This window comes from Agelaius tricolor, unplaced genomic scaffold, assembly GCF_023055355.1.
Source record: "Agelaius tricolor isolate 1412-34295 unplaced genomic scaffold, bAgeTri1.0.p SCAF_72, whole genome shotgun sequence".
Taxonomy (NCBI): domain Eukaryota; kingdom Metazoa; phylum Chordata; class Aves; order Passeriformes; family Icteridae; genus Agelaius; species Agelaius tricolor.
Genome location: NW_027269332.1, coordinates 30,492 through 41,235, shown reverse-complemented (window position 1 = coordinate 41,235; position 10,744 = coordinate 30,492). Strand labels below are relative to the sequence as shown.

Genomic DNA, 10,744 nt, shown 5'->3' with positions numbered 1-10,744 from the left:
CGGTGTCACCTGCAGGGAGGGTCTCGTCCCCAGAGAGCCGTCAGTGACTCCGTCCCTGCCCGGGGCTCTGGGTGCGCCCTCGGGGGGCGGGGGACGACACCTGCCCTCAGGTGTCCCTCTGGGCACCTGGGAAGGGAACCAGGTCCATCCGTGCGGCAGCTGCAGGGCTTGCAGGCTTTGGGGCTTTGCAGCTGTGTGCCTTGTCACGAGGTGGCAGGGACGTGACACTGCCTGGCAACGCTGCTGGCCTCGGATCCTTGCTGCTCTCATCCTTATCCCATATGGATTTAGCAGCAATCTTCTGTCTTTGCTTTCAAACTGTCCTTGGGAGAGTTCCAAGAGAGGGTCATTAGTTATTTCAAAGCCTACATCTTTTACCTCTTGGCACTGAAGAGAAAAGACACAAACCTGCTTTGCATCCTTCTGCCTGGAAGTCATTGTGACACACAGGGAAGGGAGGAAGGGGCTGGCCGGGGTCAGCCTCTGCTGAGCCTCAGCTCTTGCTGCTCCTGCTCACAGGGTAAAGCCAAAAGCTGTCGTGATCAAAAACGCAGGCCGCCCTTCTGACCTGAGTCACAGGGGCCGTTTCTTCTGAATGAATCAAGGTGGGAAATCATTCTTGGAGCTTCAGAAGAAAAAAAACCCCAGAACCGTAGGTACGTTTGTAAGAGTGTGTATGTACGTACATTTCCTTCGATGAAGAAGAAAATCTTAGAAATATCATGTCACGTCTGGCTTCCTAGAGAAGATCCTGAACTCTGGGCTTCTGAAAGCAAATGGCTGTGCATTTATAGGAGCGTTTCCCTTCTTTTTATGTGCCTCCCCCAGTCATCTTCTACCCTTGCCCACGGCAAGGAGAGCGCGGTGATTTGGCTGCTCCGCTCTGCCGAGGTTGTTGCAGGCTGTGTAGCAGGGAGCGAGGCCTTTTGTGGCTGCTCATCAGACATTTTCCTACAGCCTTCTCCCTGCAATGGTAAAATGAGACTTGTGTTAGCGAGCAGTCAAGTAGAGCAGGTAACATTAGAAAAGAATTGTTTCTGAGCTGCTGTTCACTAGCACGTGTTTCCCCTTTCCGGCAGAGCGCGCATCATTGCGGGCCTGGGATCGATTGAAATGCGCTAAGGAAACCAGCTCTGGGGAGGGAGGGAGGGAGGGAGGGAGGGAGGGAGGGAAATGCTCTCTTAACATGTGCCAATTCTTCTGTCAAACCCATCAGGGCAGGACAGCGTTCAGACTGAAAGTGTAAGAAGATGTGGAGGGAGACAGAGAATCTGACAGGAGCACCGGACTCACAAGTGCACGAATTTTGCTTTTGGCTTGGATTCAAACGCAGAAGTTGTAAGGAATTTGGGAAGGAGAAGGGACATTTCAGAAGGAGAAGAAGAAAAAGAAGTTGTTGTTGTTGTTACAGCCCTGGCAAAATCTTTGGTTCTAGCTAATAAAGGAAGCTAGTTGAAATAAAAAAAAAGAAAAAAACGTGGGGTTTTTTTTTTTCCTTCGCTGTTGTATTCGTTGGTGGTTCGTTATATGGTGTGTTGTTTTATTTCTTGGTCTTATTACCTCTGTGTAAATAGTTTTTTTGAGTGAAGCTAACTTTCTGGACGGGTTGGTTTGTATTTGAGGTAGGATAAATTTCAAGAGGTTTCTTTCCTAGACTTCTGATAGGCATTCCTGGGATTTTGGTTTTGTTTACTGTGTGTATCAACAGAGAGATTTGGTAGGGCCAGCTGGGCTGCTGGAGTTTTGGGTGTTAATTTATGAGATGGCTTTTGTTCAATGCAGTTTTGAATTGGTGAAAGGGTTTTTAATGTAGTGGTTTTAAGGCGGCCTTTAAGAATTGTTTGTATCGTTTCACGTTGTTTGTAGTCGGTGTACGATCAGGGATATGGTGGAACTTCTTGAACGTTCTGGTTTTAGCGTTCCTAAGTTCCGATTTCTTTCTGCTTTGCTGTTTTGTTTCTGGTTTTCTTTTGGGGGACAGGGGCGTTTGTTGACGGTGGGTTTCTAGAGGCAATGTGTCTTTCAATTTGGGTAGTGATATTTTTTAGTATTTTAATAGTTTCGATTTTTTTTATTTTCATGCTTTTAATGAGTTGTTTTAAAATTTGGAAGATAACCTTTCTAGATGATTGGTTATTATTTGTGAGTTAGCCTCAAGGTAGAGCTTTGGGGGCTTTTTTTAGTAATGTTTAGGGTCAGTTGTAGGGTTTTGAGTTTAGTGAGTTGGTTGGATTTAATTTTTCACGGGTGTTTGTTTTGACTAGCAGTTCTGTCATTTTCCATGTGTATCTGAGTTTTTTGGGGTTTTGAGCCATTGGTTGAGGAGGAAGTTTATGATGAGAATGTACGGAGCTTTTGGGCTAGTTATAGTGGGATTTCAAATGTCTTGACAGTTCGGTTGATTTGAGTTTTTCTTAGGGTTAAATGTTGTGGGGTCTTTGTTCTGTTAGTCCTAGAAATAGGTTTGGTTTGGATACGCTGCGATGGGATGAGCGTGGGCTGCGTACCGGTGCTGCCGAAGGTGCGGTATTTGTGTGGTTCTGATGCGTTGGGTTAATGAATTGATACGGTCTAATATATAGATTAATTAAAGTAGAAATAAATATCAATATAAAAACAAATATAAAATGATAGTGGTAAACATAAATATAGAAAACAAATAGATAAACACATAAAACTATACTATATAGTATATTATTGTAACAGATGCTAATCTATAGAAACGATAGCCTATTATATATGTATACAAAGATATCTAAAGATCGGTTGTAAATATAAAAATATTTAGATAGAGTTAAAAGGAATTGGGGATTCTCTGGGATTTTTTTATTAGGTTATAGGCTGGGGTTTTTTTTCTAGATAGAAATAATATAAAAATAAAAATCCAGATCTCCAAATATATAACGCGTATACCGATCTCTCTAAATATTGAATATAAAGAAATAGAAGTAAAAGAATATCTAGGATATAAAAATACTATATATGTATTATTCTATTAAAAGGTATTCTCTCGAGTATGTTTAATAGCTACAAATGTAATGAATAAAAATTATAAAAGTAAATGTGAAGAGAATGATGAAAAATGAGATGATTTTTAGAGTTTTAAATATGGTTTAGATAAAGGGGTGTCTTTGGTTTTTGTTTGGTTAGAGGCAGGGGTTTTATTTGAAAGAATAGAAGTATTATAGAAATGTGAATCTTAAGATAGAAATCTATCATAAGTCTAGAAAGAGAAATGACGAAACTATGGATAGAAATTGAAATCTAAATCTATGTCAGTAATATGAAGAGTTGTAGTATAGAATAGAAATGACCTTATGTGGCAGTATAAATGAGAAATGGGAATAGAAATAGAAGAAGATGTAAATATAGTTGGAAAGAAAGGGAATTTTTTGGCTTTTGTTTGAGTAGAGGCAGGGGTTTTATTTGAAATAATACAAGCGTTCCAGAAGTGAAAATCTGAAGGCAGAAATAGATAATCAATGAATCAAAATACGTATAAAAATATAGAAATAAGTCCTCGGAATAGATGGAATATAGAATATCAATTGATTTATAAATTGACATTGATAAAGAGAAATGGATCAGTAAGCAATACACATTATAAATAGAAATGTGACTATCAATAGGAAAACCTAGGGGTAAAATCTATTCAAATATTGTCTAAAGGAAAGGGTTGGGGTTTTTTGGGTTCTTCTTGGGTTAGAGGCAGGGTTTTTATTTGAAATAATATGAATATAGATATTACTCTTACCTGTTTCTAAATATTGAGATAGATAATCAAGATATAAATATAAAACCTAAGGAAATAGAAATAATAGGAAGGGATGTAATATAGAATACAAATAAGAGTAGACATTGATATACAGTTTAAATGTCAATGTGAATATGAACCTGAAAGATACAGTTTTAAAAAAGATTGAAATAGAGTTGAAAAGAAAGGGGTTCTTTTTGGCTTGAATTTGGGTAGAGGCAGGGGTTTTATTTTAAATAATGGAAGAGTTACAGAAGTAAAAATCCTAACACAGAAATATCGATTAAATATAGAAAGATATGAATAAAAAGATGTCAATAAATAGAAGAAATAGGAACAGATGTAAAATAGAATATAAACTTATAAAAAATCGGAAATTATAAATGTAAAAATAAACATTACACATCAATATACATTTGAAATATAAATGTGGATATAAAGATGAAAAAAAAAATTTTTTTTACAAATTTAAATGCAGTCGAAATTAAAGGGGGTTCTTTTTGGCTTTTATCCGGGTAGGGGCAGGGGAATTATTTTAAATAATGTAAGCGTTACAGAAGCAAAAATCCTAACAAATATATACTTACTATGTAAAAATATGTATCAAAATAGAGAAATAAATTTAAGTACTAGGGAGAGATGTAATATAGAATAGAAATTTATTTATAAATAGAAATGTATAAATATACATCAATACGCATTATAAATAGAAAGGTGAATATTAATATGAAAAACTATTTTTAAAAATATTTACATATTTTTTAAAAGAAATTGTTGGGTTTGGTTTGTTTTTTTTGTTTTTTTTTTTTTTTTTTTTAATCCTATTAGGTTAGAGGCAGGAGGATTTTTTTCTTCTTCCTGGTTGTTTTGGGGCATTTATTTTTAGAGGAGTTTTTGGGGGGGATGGCCCCTGTTCTTTTTTGCCGCCTTGGCCGCCCGCAGGCCCAAGGCGCGCGGCGCCCCCGGCTGGGGTGGGCGGCAGTGCTGCCGCCTTGTGGGCAGAGCGCGGTACTGCAGCCCGGCGCCGCCGCCAGGCAGCCCTCTTGGGCGTGGCGCGTGGCGGAGTTTGTTTGACCTTCTCAAAAGGGCGGAAGAACGGAGGGCCCCCGGCGGTGTGTCTATGCGGACTGCCTGCACGGAACACCGATGCCGGCGCGGCCCCGACGAGCTTTTCTGTGGCGTTTCAATTGCGATGATGGCATTCCGGTTCGCCTGCAGGGTTCGGCGTCGCGGGAAATCGTTTCTAGGGCTCGAGGTGGGTGTCGGCATTTTGATCAGGCAGCTGGCAAAACGGCTACGCCTTGGGGTCTTTCCGAGGGGCGCTGGGGGCGGGGCCGGGGCGGGGCGCCGTGTCGACGAGGTGACGTCATTCGGCGGCACTCTGCCTGCAGTTCGCCCATGCACACGGCAGGGGGCGCCGTGCCTGCAGTGCGCCCATGCAGGCGGCAAAGGGCGCCGTGCCTGCAGTGCGCCCATGCAGGCGGCAGGGGGCGCTGTATACATAGAGTATTAAGTATCAACTATCTAGAAGAAGAAATAAAAGCTCGATGTCACCTGCAGCTGTAGAAAATTTCAGGCTCCCATGGAGGAAATAGTTTTCCTAAAATCATTACCGTTTTGGGGTTTTTTGCACTCCCCGGTAGCCTGAACGTTTCTACTGCTGCTTTTTTATCCTAAAGCCAGAATGGAAATCCCACATTAGACATACAGGGAAAGAAAGAGAGAAAGAAAGAGAGAGAAAGAGAGAAAGAAAGAAAGAAAGAGAGAAAGAAAGAGAGAGAAAGAGAGAAAGAAAGAAAGAAAGAGAGAAAGAAAGAGAGACAGAGAGAAAGAAAGAAAGAAAGAGAAAGAAAGAAAGAAAGAGAGACAGAGAGAGAGACAGAAAGAGAGACAGAGAGAGAGACAGAAAGAGAGACAGAGAGAGAGACAGAGAGACAGAGAGAAAGAAAGAAAGAAAGAGAGAGAGAAAGAAAGAGAGACAGAGAGAGAGACAGAAAGAGAGACAGAAAGAGAGACAGAGAGAAAGAAAGAGAGACAGAGAGAGAGACAGAGAGACAGAGAGAAAGAAAGAGAAAGAGAGAAAGAAAGAAAGAGAGACAGAGAGACAAAGAGAGAGAGAGAGAGACAGAGAGAAAGAATGAAAGAGAGAGAGAGAGAAAGAAAGAAAGAGAGACAGAGAGAAAGAAAGAGAGAGAGACAGAAAGAGAGAGACAGAAAGAAAGAAAGAGAGAAAGGAAGAGAGCGAGAGAAAGAAAGAAAGAGAGAGAGAAAGAAATAGAGAAAGACAGACAGAAAGAAAGAGAGAAAGAAAGAAAAGGAAAAAGGAAAGGAAGAAAAAAAAAAGGAGGAAGAGAAAGGAAGAAAAAAAATGAAAAAGGAAAAGGGTGAGAGTGAAAAAGAAAGAGCGAAAGTGGAAAAGGGGGTGAAAAACAGAGTGAAAAAAAGAAAAAAGAGTTGGAGTGGAAAAGAAAGGACATTCGGGAGGGGCGGTGCTGCCTAAGGTGCTTCCGCGCCCAGGAGCGAAGGAGCCGTTTGATCCCCTGGCGGGAGCGCAGCTCCCGGTGGCGGAGAACGGAGCGGTGGCTGTCAGTCCGAGACTCCAACTCCCGGCAGGCCCTGCGGCCGTAAAGCGCGGCGTCTGACGCAACGGCCGACGCGCCATATGAATGGCTGGCGGGCCGAGGCGGCCGCTCGCCGGGGGAGCGGGCTGGGCGCGGGGAGCTCCCGGCGCCTGTCCCGCGTGGGACGGAGCCGCGGCAGCGACGCTGGAGGGGCGAAGCCTCCGTCCGGCCGCCCGCACGGAGCCGAGCGGCGCGGAAGGGGCGTCCGCCCGGTGCCTCGGCCTCGCTCAGCGGTCCCGGTGGCGGGGGCTGAGCTCGGGCGGGGCGCGCTGCCGCCCGCCGATGGCGGAGCGCCAGGCGGTGCTTTGCTGCCGCGGGCCGGGAGCTGCAGGAGCCGCCCCGGGCGAGCGGCGCCGGGCGCTGCCGCGGTCACTGTGCGGCGGCTGCCCTCGGGCTGGCGGAGGCGCGGGAGCCGCCGAGCTGCAGCCGTCTCCCTCGGGCCGCTGCCGCTGCTGCGGGCGGGGGCGGACGAGCGGCTGCGGAGGCGGCTCCGCGGCGGGCTCAGCCTTGCGAGCAGAGAGCGCTCGACATCGCTGGCATGACACGGCTGCTGAGTGCCTCAGTGCTCGTGGCTCTTCCTTCCACGCAAACGGATGGAGCGGCATCGCTGAGCAGTAAAACACAGCGATGGCCCGGAGAATGGCGAGCGCAAGGAGCGCCGGGCTGGATCCTTCTGATGGCACAGGTGCGATCGGCAAACTCAGCCCCTTGTGGCCCTGCCCTCCCGACCCCCAGGGGAAATGCTCTCCAGCCTCGAGCTGCTGAGAGACAAAACGTGTGATTTGACACTAGGGTCCGGAAAAGGTTTCCGTTTAGATTAGCAAATGCCTCCATTGTTCTCGGTTACATCCTAGGATCGGTTTTAGGCAGTGACTTTCTACCGCTTGTCGGATTTTCTTGTGCAATGGTAAGAAAATAGGCAGGTCTGATACTGGTTTCGCTTTTTTTCTACTTCATGTTCCATGAGCTGCTTTTATCCAAGCAATTGTTTTAAAGTTCTACTGTAGGCGTTTCTGGTTCACTTTTTTTTTTTTTTTTCCTCTAAATCGGCAGTAAATATAGCTGAGTAAAATTACCTTGGTTTTCTTCCTTCTTAAGTGTTTTTATTGATAATCCTATTTGAATATGCAGAACACGTGGGTATGTCCTGTAATATATCCTAGCTATTCTTGTTTACAGGGTACTCAGAAAATATTTTTCCCTTCGAGTCCCACTGAAACATTCTGCGTGCAATCTCCGTTAAGGTCTGTGTTTACAAATAAGCCACCATCAGCTGAGATATTTGCCTGTGTACCTTTTCCTGTCATTCAGAGCTTGCGTTCTGTGGTTTTTATGATAAACCTATCAAACTTGCGAAACTGTTTTGCAAGTCTTAACCGTTGAAGGCAGCAAGAAGTGGTTTTAAAGCCTGTTCTTGAGCAGACAAAGGGGAAAAGTGTGAATTTGCTGCTGAACTTGTCCTTTTTCATTTGACTTGCCTTGAATTATTTAGGAAGAGAGAGAACTAGAAAAAAGAGAGAAATAGAATTGGTTCTTGAGCCCTCCTAAAATGCTCCCCGTGATTCCGTGTGGAGCCAAAGTGAAGGGTGATGGAACAGAGCCCCTGTGCTTTAGAAGGAAATCAATTTCAACCTGATCTCCACCCTGAGTCTCCCTAATTTCTGTTTTTAAAATGCAAACTCAGTTTAGGAAGTGTTGGGAGTTAGTATTTTGGGGGAGAAATGGCAGTTGCACAAACCGTTCCATTTCCCAGAGGCTCTGGGAAGGATTCATTTTGTAAGCGCTGTAACTGCCATCGGTTGGTGCTTCGGGGTTGGAATGTGCACTTGCCCTCCGATAAAGCACTCGTTCACTTGCATTTCAGTGCCAGGAGTCTGGAGAAACTGGAGAAGAGCCCAAGAGACATTTTTCATCCTGAGATACAAAAGGTAGGAAGTGACTTTTTTTGGTTTGGTTCTTTTTCTTTATGATTTCCTGGAAATAGAAGTAATTAAGTATAGATCCTACCGGTTTGTTTCTTCCAGTAGCTAATAAGAATAATAATAATAATAACCTAATACTACTTAAACTGTCTCTTTATCCATTGAACTGGCCATTTCAAATCCAAACTTCTAAACACCAATAAAAGCATCATCCTTGTAGAATCTTTAATAGGAGGGGGCTAAAGATGCTGTTTTTGTTGACAGGATTTATTGGTTCTTGAAGGGCAAGAGGTGAGTACAAGCCTAACTACTTCTTGCTCACAGACCCGTCCGGTGAATACGGCTTTGTATTTGGATGGGCTTTTGATGACTTCTAAATCAATTGCTCGTTACAGTAAAAAGAAGTCATGTTTTTTGGAACCTGACAGCAAAAATAACCTGAAGCACCAACTTAATCATAATTGATCACCCGTCTAAGTTAATGATTTTATGCTATACTATCAAAGTTTAAAGGTAAATTATTGTGTAGTAGGAGATGGTATAAAATGTATGTTCTAACGTGTAGGATGTAGGCAAAGATTAGAGGAACCAAATTTTTATGTCTTCTGTTTGACTGTTCACCAAATAATATTTGGTTTTATTTTCCAGGGATCGGTGAATTTTAAATTTGGAGTCCTCTATGCTAAGGATGGTCAGCTTACAGGTGATGAAATGTTCAGTCATGGTGAGGTTTTCACCTTCTCCTTAATTGTTTTGCTCATCTGAAAAGAAAAAAAAAAAAAAAAAAAAAGGTATGTTTATTATTTGTTACCCCGTTCTGTCCGTTTCCTCAGTATTTGCTGGAGCTCTGCTTACCCAAGCTTTGGGTAAAACAAGCTTTGGGTTCCTTCTGTCCCACTGGGTGTTGCCCAGTTTGGTTGCATCTGGTGAAATTCACCCTGAGCCCTTACAGAACCAGCTCAAACCACGTGAGAGCCATTCGCAGCTCTCTCAGGACACCCGGAGGAGGATGGGTGACGTTTCTGAGCATCTGGCAAGTGCACTTCTATCAAAACTCGGCCTGTGCAATTTCTGGGGAAAACCCTTCTGTATCCTGAAGGGTTCCTCAAAGTCTGTTGAGGATCCAGTTAGCAGTTGCTCACCTGGATGGTTCCAGCTCCACAAGCTAACACTTGTACTCTTGCCCTGTAGTTTAGATCTATTGTAGTTTTGTTATTTTGCAAGATTTTACGTCTTTGGACAGTAACGTGCATTTCACTCTTTGGAACCTCTCGGATCGTGCTTTGGTGCAGCACCACCTGATGGGACACTTGGCTGCTGTGCTGAAGGGCTTGGTTACTGGAATTGTAAATCCCGGAGAGTTTGTAAGTCTTCTGTCCCCAGGGAGGTGTCACGCTTTGTTCACCGTTGCTCTGTTTGTCAGGTGCTGCTTCTCGTCGGAGGTATTAACTTCAAACTGCCCTGTTCTTTTTTGAACTTTTTTTCCTGGTTCTCTCCGTAGGGCAGGGAAGGACTCTCGTATCCCGGTCGTCAGACTCAGCGCTGCCCGAGAAGATACAGAGACTGTAAAAATCATAAGAAGCAGCTAGGACTGCAGAGGAAACAAACTGGAGAGAACAAAAGGTGATATTGTTCTCCTTAGCCTGGATTAGAAACATCCACTGCGCTTTGATGCCGGTGGCTGCCAGGGGCTCGTTAGGTCTCTTGAGGCAGGTGTAGGTGTTCACTTGTAGGTTCTATTTTTTGGCAAAGGACCACGAGAGAAGTTTATTTATAGATCCAAATAAACATTCATCTTATCTGAACATAACCTGTCATCCCCTTTCTGACATTAAGGACTCCTGTATAAATACTTGGGGGGGTTTTCTTTGTCGTTTCTGAATGGTTCCATTTTGCCGGCTACTTGAACAAATCTGAGGGGGTTTAATTGCATACTGCTTCCTTGAAATTCTGTTGGTCTCTGCTTGGAACCCTTCTTGTACTGCGTAATGAAAGACTTCGGATGGTGTTTTCTTGCCTGTTTGTGGTTAAGGTCGTGCTCTGATGCATTTACAGAAGCCATGGCAGGAGAGAGTCAGCTGCTGGAGAAGAGGAGACAGTACTATCCCTGTGCAGCACAGAACTGTGCTACGGCTGTGTCATCAGCTGTGTCTGCACTGAAAGTAGCCACCTTCACTTGTAGGTAGCTCCTTGGTGCTTTAGGACACGCTGAGGGATTTATTCCTTTTGGGATCCACGATGAGAATTCCCAAGAGAGGTAGTAGTAATAAGGTCTGAGATTGGAAAAAAGCCTGTGTCCTTGGAATGTTGTTGTTGTCGTCCAAAGTTAATTTTTCCTTCTTTCTTAGCCAGTAGTCAGCTTTTTGCTTTATTTTTTGTGGTATCAGTATTTGATTGTTTAAAAAATTGCTTCAAAAGAACTGCAGTGGCTGGCCACCAGGACCTTG

General features: G+C 43.7%; 1 long non-coding RNA gene across 1 annotated transcript; it reads left to right on the top strand.

Annotated features, from left to right (window-relative positions):
* Positions 1–8,594: 8,594 nt before the first annotated feature.
* LOC139585306 (uncharacterized) lies at positions 8,595–10,744 on the top strand. The gene is made up of 2 exons (XR_011677025.1): positions 8,595–9,920; positions 10,330–10,744. It is a non-coding gene; the product is annotated as an uncharacterized lncRNA (long non-coding RNA).